Raw genomic sequence first — 8,377 nt, forward strand, 5'->3', positions numbered from 1 at the left:
AGAACATTACAACAAGTCTTGACGGAATTAGGATCCTCAACACAAGGGACTACGTCGATAACGGAGTTTAGAGAGCACATTTCAGAGTTGACGGACCAACTAAGTACATTTGAAATAGGTGGTTTAATAAAACTGAGTAAAGAAACTAAAGATGCAATCTGCAAAGTTAGGGAGAACATGGCATTGAATGTTTTTGTTAAGGGTGTACGAACCGAGTACCAAACTATTCTATTAGCCAATCCTCCCAAAAATATTGTCGAAGCTACTCAGAGATGCCTAAATGCTGGGAAAACATTAGGGTTTGAAGATAAAACCGTTTTCATGTTAAATAAAAATAATTCGGACAAAAATAGAAACGGCATAAAGGGATATACTAACAGAGACAGAGGTGAAATGGGATTCAATAACAACAGATATAATAACCGGGGAAGGGGAAACTACAGCAACAACAACAGGTATGATAGATATAACAACAACAGACACGATGGATATAACAATAAATATTATAATGATAAATATAATAACAACAATAATAATAGATCCAACAACTACAATAATGAATTCTACACGGTAGCGAATCTCTATGGCCGGAAGCTTTCTCAAAGAATGGAAAAAATCAAACCGATCTTGAATTTAAGGTGAAATATATAGTGCCAGCGATAGCCTCACAAAGCGGGTTGCAGGAAATGATCTATGGAGTCAATCACAAGAACTCATTCAGTCGATTACAACGAATTGTCGGTTATGTTTTGCGATTTTGTGAAAGGACACAAGCATGGAGAGTCGACTGAAGTGCTTTGGAGAGTCGACTGAAGTGCTTACCCCATGGAATTGAATCAATCCAAGCAACTAATAGACAAGACTATTCAGGTGTCGGATTTCGCGAAAGAAGTCCAGCAGTTGAGGAAACATGGATCATTGGAAAAGTGAAGTTCCATACACAGTTTAACTCCGTTTCTGCATGACAGAGGAATACTAAGAGTCGTTGACAGGTTGGAAGAAGCAACCTTAGCATACGACACAAAACACCTGATGTTGTTACCATACAACGATCCGATTGTGAAGCTCATCCTTGACATGATTCATAAGAAGAATAACCACTGTGGTTCCTAATTATTACTTGCCACATCAAGGCAGAAGTTTTTGATTATCAAAGTGAAGGCTATGTCATGCAACATTGTACAAAATTGTGCGAAACCGAAGTTATACAATCAAATCATGGAAAATCTCCCACCTTACAGAGTCACGCCTGCAATACCGTTTATTGTGTCCGGTGTCGACTATTGCGGGCCATTATGGGTCCACTACAAAATACTAGGGAAAAGACCACACAAAGTTTACATTGCCGTGATTGTTTGCTTTGCACCAAAAACTGTGCATTTGGAAATAGTGACCGATCTTACTACAGAAGAACGCATCGATGCACAGTGCGAAATATGAACACTTTAGTGGAACTTAACTCATAACTTTTAATGTAAAGGACGTAGCTTATTAAATTTTCCAAAAATGTTTCATATATTTGTGGGTCGTATGTGGATAAATATGGGCCCCAAAGACCCGTGGTAGCCTATAGCCCCACGTGGCGACCGTTTATATATATTAGGTTAATTTTTCAACCGATTTTGCCGTAATTTGGTATATTGGGGTTTCAGTGGATGGAGAACATCTGTACAAAATATTGCCAATATCTGTTCGAGTTTTGGTATAGTACCCATTGAGCAGTACCGGCCGATATGACATATTTTGAAGGTTCCAAGCACATTTGCCAACCATTTGTTTGTATTTTGGCATAACAAATGAAAATTCCCCGGCCAGGCAACATCAAACCACTTTTCAACGGTGGCAAAATACCCCTCCGTAATGTTAGCGACATTTCCTGAGTATTTCAGCCATGAAAAACTTCTCTTCAAAAGTGGTGTCTTGGACACGCCGTTCGGACTCGGCGATAAACTGTACGTCCCATATCATTGAACTATTATGAATCGGGGTGCATTCATTGATATAAGAGAAGTCTCCCTTGTCCCTTATGGGATGTTTGTGGAACCATTATTATTATAATTATTGTTATTATTATTATTATTATTATTATTATTATTATTATTATTATTATTATTATTATTATTATTATTATTATTATTATTATTATTATTATTATTATTATTATTATTATGTTGTGTTATCGGTTTGTTATCGATAACTCAACGTAATTAACCCTACATTAAATCCAATAGAAGACGACAGCCGTTTAGAATTCAACAGCTGATTACAACTTAACTGCTGTTTACAACTAAACAGCTGTTTAGAACCTTAAATGAATTGTTTATTTCTAAGGACAATAAATTAAAAGAAAATAGAAATAAGTATTTACCGTTATATTTAATATATAAGAAGGAACAAATATTAAATAAAATCAATAAGTTTTTATCAGCCGAATTGTTGGCATCAAAAAAATATTTCTTTTATTAAAGCACTACAAAGTGCTGAAAATATAAATATTGCCTTGGCGCTATTAAGTGCCTGCAAGAAAACCAAAAGTGAAATTTTCTGCCAGTGGCGTTTTTAGTCGCCGGCAACACAACCTAGGTAGGTCCTTAATAATACAAAGGAAACAAAGTTTTGCTCCCACACCACATGGCGATCCTGCCAGGAGATTCCCCGATTCCTGTTGAAGCTGCGAATCCAGTCAACATCACACCTGGTCCTGCACCTTTATCTATTCAGGAGTATCTGGTAAGGCAGCAAAGAGCGCTAGAAGCCAAGCTTGTCCAGATTCCACCAACTGAGAAGTCTAAACACAAAAGAGGTGGAAAAATAGTGAGACTTCGACGACAATTGGCTGACCTAAAAAACCGAATTTTTGCTGACCCTCCTCCACCATTGAACATGGCGTCGGAGCTGTGGATTTTGGTAGATGAAATTGAGTCTCAAATGAAACAAAAACCAAAAACATCCCAATAAAACAAAACAAAAGAGAAATTTATGTCATTTTATTTCAATATGGTACAATTATCTAATTCAATTTACAAACACAAACATTAAAAACACAATTAAAATCTAAAAATTGTTGTAATTTACACATAATTTATCAATATAAAACAAACAAATTTTCACACTATTATGGATCTTATTTAAAACGAAAAAAAACACGAGAACTATGAGCTGTTAGAAATAGCGTACAAAGCCACTTCAGTAAATTCAACGGCGTCCGCAAATATTGTTAACTTAAAATTAAGGTAATTCGCACCCAATGTTGAATCAGTCAATTATTCTTGACGGCGTCAAATAATACATTTTATGTAAAAAATTAAGGAGATTCACATGCAACGATTAATTGTGCATTGAATAATTTAAAAATATTTGTTTACTTTAGTTGGTTTATTGGATATAATAACTGAATTAACATCAATAAATGGAAGAAATTATAAATTTTATACATGAATTAGATACATTAAAAGCAAATTTAAAGAAAAGTATAAATAAAACTTTTTCCCAAAATTACGTTAACGAAAAATCTGATAGACTAAGCTTTATAAGGAATAGAATAGCTGAATTTACAGATATTGAAGAATTAACAACATCGAGAACAAAAGTTGTGTCACATTGCACGGAAATAGAAAACATTTTGAAGAATTTGAAAGTAAAAAGTAAGAAAGGAATTTTGTCAATCATGGCGCAATTCGATATCGCAGTTGTGGGAAAAAAACCTGCAGGTATTCAAGGGTACATATACGTTTTTGGATGACTTCTTGGCACAAGCAGAATTATTATCGAGCCAGGGGAGATCTAATAAACCAACAACATTTTCTCAACTACGAAATATTTTGATAGCAGCTTACCCAAATCCGAGAACATTACAACAAGTCTTGACGGAATTAGGATCCTCAACACAAGGGACTACGTCGATAACGGAGTTTAGAGAGCAAATTTCAGAGTTGACGGACCAACTAAGTACATTTGAGATAGGTGGTTTAATAAAACTGAGTAAAGAAACTAAAGATGCAATCTGCAAAGTTAGGGAGAACATGGCATTGAATGTTTTTGTTAAGGGTGTACGAACCGAGTACCAAACTATTCTATTAGCCAATCCTCCCAAAAATATTGTCGAAGCTACTCAGAGATGCCTAAATGCTGGGAAAACATTAGGGTTTGAAGATAAAACCGTTTTCATGTTAAATAAAAATAATTCGGACAAAAATAGAAACGGCATAAAGGGATATACTAACAGAGACAGAGGTGAAATGGGATTCAATAACAACAGATATAATAACCGGGGAAGGGGAAACTGCAGCAACAACAACAGGTATGATAGATATAACAACAACAGACACGATGGATATAACAATAAATATTATAATGATAAATATAATAACAACAATAATAATAGATCCAACAACTACAATAATGAATTCAACAACAGAGATCTTAATTATCGTAATAATAACACATACAACTATAATAACAATAAGAACTCAGATGCGTACATGAATACACGCCAACACAATCAAAAACCTAACAGGACAATTGGAGATTGTAGAACTTGTGCTTATGAAGAGCAGAGAAACGGTCGGGGCCAGGAGACAGACGAAGATGTCCAAGAAGGCCCAATATAAGAATATTTAAAATGAATGTGAAAGCACATTTATCACACTGAATTGCAAAAATATAAAGAAACATCTAACATTTGTGGTTGATACAGGAGCAGATGTATCAATTTGCAAAAATTCAAACGTCAAAAACTTAAACATACATGAAACTGCAAGTCTGACAGGCATAACAGAAAATGTTGTACACTGTTTAGGAACAGCAACAACATTTTCTCAACTACGAAATATTTTGATAGCAGCTTACCCAAATCCGAGAACATTACAACAAGTCTTGACGGAATTAGGATCCTCAACAAAAGGGACTACGTCGATAACGGAGTTCAAAGAGCAAATTTCAGAGTTGACGGACCAACTAAGTACATTTGAGATAGGTGGTTTAATAAAACTGAGTAAAGAAACTAAAGATGCAATCTGCAAAGTTAGGGAGAACATGGCATTGAATGTTTTTGTTAAGGGTGTATGAACCGAGTACCAAACTATTCTATTAGCCAATCCTCCCAAAAATATTGTCGAAGCTACTCAGAGATGCCTAAATGCTGGGAAAACATTAGGGTTTGAAGATAAAACCGTTTTCATGTTAAATAAAAATAATTCGGACAAAAATAGAAACGGCATAAAGGGATATACTAACAGAGACAGAGGTGAAATGGGATTCAATAACAACAGATATAATAACCGGCGAAGGGGAAACTACAGCAACAACAACAGGTATGATAGATATAACAACAACAGACACGATGGATATAACAATAAATATTATAATGATAAATATAATAACAACAATAATAATAGATCCAACAACTACAATAATGAATTCAACAACAGAGATCTTAATTATCGTAATAATAACACATACAACTATAATAACAATAAGAACTCAGATTCGTACATGAATACACGACAACACAATCAAAAACCTAACAAGACAAATGGAGGTTGTAGAACTTGTGCTTATGAAGAGCAGAGAAATGGTCGGGGCCAGGAGACAGACGAAGATGTCCAAGAAGGCCCAATATAAGAATATTTAAAATGAATGTGAAAGCACATTTATCACACTGAATTGCAAAAATATAAAGAAACATCTAACATTTTTGGTTGATACAGGAGCAGATGTATCAATTTGCAAAAATTGAAACGTCAAAAACTTAAACATACATGAAACTGCAAGTCTGACAGGCATAACAGAAAATGTTGTACACTGTTTAGGAACAGCACGTTTAACACTGAACGCTGATTCAGAGGAATTAACACATGGATTTTACATAGTTGATAATTATTTCCCCGTTCCAACAGATGGAATTATTGGACGGGACATTTTGGCAAAATATCTATGTACAATAGATTTAGAATCATTCACCATACATTTTTGTATAAACAACAATGAAATAGTTCTACCAATGAACACTGTTTAGCTCAGAGGGGCTCCGCCGATAGGTGCCAGACGCCGAATGCGTAGAGCAGTGGACCTTATGTGGAGGTATGTATATCCAAAACACAAGAGTTTTCTTAATAATAATAGCCAAATGCTTTATTGGTTTAGTTGGTGGTGGTAAACAATATTACCTTTGGCAACGATATGCCCCTTCTATGCACAACGATATGTGCCTTGCAAACGATATTGCGTGCTGTCTGTCCGACCGACAGAGATATACTTAAGATGTTTTAAGGAGGCGGCAAAATAAACTGATTATTAATTACTCATTGAAATGGCAAATGCGCTTGCACAAGGTTGCAATCGACCGTAGCGCATACATTTCAACGAACAATTAAAGACCAAAACAGGGCTATACAAAAAGAATATTTAGCACAAATGTAACTTAAACATTCCGACCCCTTGAAACAACAAAGTATGTTTCAACACAATAATACTTAATCTATGTTATCTCCGGTAGTAAGTACGAGATGTATAGTGCATTTGAGCATGTGGTTCGACTAAAATATACGGAATAAAAAGGCAAATGAACCTGCAGCAACAGATTCGGGATCCAAATCAGCTATAACCAATTAAACGATGTATTTAGGATGAATCTGTAGCAACAGATTCGTACTTCAAATCAAGCTGGCTGAATTCGCTAAATATTATATCATGAAGCCGTAGATGAACCTGCAGTAACAGATTCGGACTTCCATCGAGCTATATTAAACAACGAAAGTTTGTAAAATGAAGTCGCAGATGAACCTGCAGTTACAGATTCGGACTTCAATCAAGCAACTTGTTTTCCGAAAAAATATTCGATTCAATGTCTGTCGCGAAACCGATAATTTTAGTAGGTCGCTCTACAACATTCAAATTTTTCTTAATAAATTCAATTAATTTCTTCTCCGATAATTTCTTTAAATTTTTAGGAAGGACGAAATCCGATTTTTGATTTACGTCGACGACTAATTAATGATGTTCACATTTCGAAGGCCGAAATACAGGCGCTGATGCTGACAAATTGGAATTCAATGGGACTTCTTTACGATGTTGGGATGAGAGTGGAGAGTTTGAAGGCACAACTGGTACCGAATTGGACTCGCGATGTAATAATGTGTGATGCCGCTGACCACATTTAAGACAACTACATTTACTAGTACAATTGACTAGTTTATGCCCCCTTGCCAAACAATTGACGCAACATTTGTCACGTTTGACCGTAACAAATCTTCTTTTGGCCGACAAATTCTTAAATTGCTTACACAAATGCAGACGATGATTTTTCCCACGACATAGAGAACAGATTTTCCTTGAGAAGGAGGATCAGAATATCCTTTAGGAGTGGATTGCAAAACATTACTATTTGGTTTGAACCGAACTTCTTTATTAGCTACATTTTTTAAGCACACGAGGGCGCCAATCCGTTCCAAACAGTCCAAGTCTTTCCACTATGAAAGAGTCGATTTTTTAATGCTTTGCTCCCAGAGAGTCTGCGTATGTAAAGGCAGTCGTTGCAGTCACGTAAACACAAGTATCGGATCCCATTGATCCGTAGGAACGTTATAAATTGACATTGCCCAGCGAAAAGTTTGCCTCCAAAGAGGCAGTTAAATGATATGTACAAGTGATTTGGAAGTGCATCAAATTATGCATTTTCACTCATGATTTTTACAAGGGAGTGACCCCGGAAAGAGGCACTCCATTGCACCGCATTTTAACTGACCCTTTGGCATTGCATTTTAACTGAACCTTTGGCACTGCATTTTAACTGACCCTTTGGCATTGCATTTTAACTGACCCTTTGGGGTAGAATAGGAGGCAGTCCAGAGCACGTGTTTTGAATAAGAAAAAACAAATGCATTTATTATTTGTATAAAACAAAAATATTAATAACTTTATTAAATTAACACAAATTATGAAAATTCTCTATTGAATTCAATCGCAAACATGTGTGTTTCCTCCGCTCTTCATTTAATCCAAGCTTAAGTGCTTTTGCTTTATCTGCTAAAAGGGTTTGATATTGTCTTCCCATCACCAGTTAAGATTTGTACTCCAACAGCACTCCATTGGGAAATTTTCTTCTCGTGAGTTACCGGAAAAATGTTCACAAATTAAATATTATTTAGTTTGTATTAACAAATGTTTGGAAATGTTAACACGATTATCTCTTTTTGGAAATGTATTCCAGTGCCTGTAGAGATGTACAAACTGATTTATGAACATGTAGGGATCTCTAACAACTGCTAATAAAATGTAGTGAACGGAGTGCCTTTTTCACGACTCCGTTTGTACTGCATCCGGATGCTGTTAAATTGTGAGGAATTGGAGTGCCTTTTTCACGACTCCGTTGAACTGC

At 35.6% G+C, this 8,377-nt stretch overlaps 1 long non-coding RNA gene across 1 annotated transcript; it reads left to right on the plus strand.

Moving 5' to 3' along the window:
* Positions 1 to 2,169: 2,169 nt before the first annotated feature.
* LOC141394374 (uncharacterized) lies at positions 2,170 to 5,520 on the plus strand. The gene is made up of 2 exons (XR_012410387.1): positions 2,170 to 3,963; positions 4,976 to 5,520. It is a non-coding gene; the product is annotated as an uncharacterized lncRNA (long non-coding RNA).
* Positions 5,521 to 8,377: the final 2,857 nt, after the last annotated feature.

The sequence above is a fragment of the Musca autumnalis genome, unplaced genomic scaffold, assembly GCF_047663935.1.
Source record: "Musca autumnalis isolate F117 unplaced genomic scaffold, ASM4766393v1 scaffold_2, whole genome shotgun sequence".
NCBI lineage: Eukaryota > Metazoa > Arthropoda > Insecta > Diptera > Muscidae > Musca > Musca autumnalis.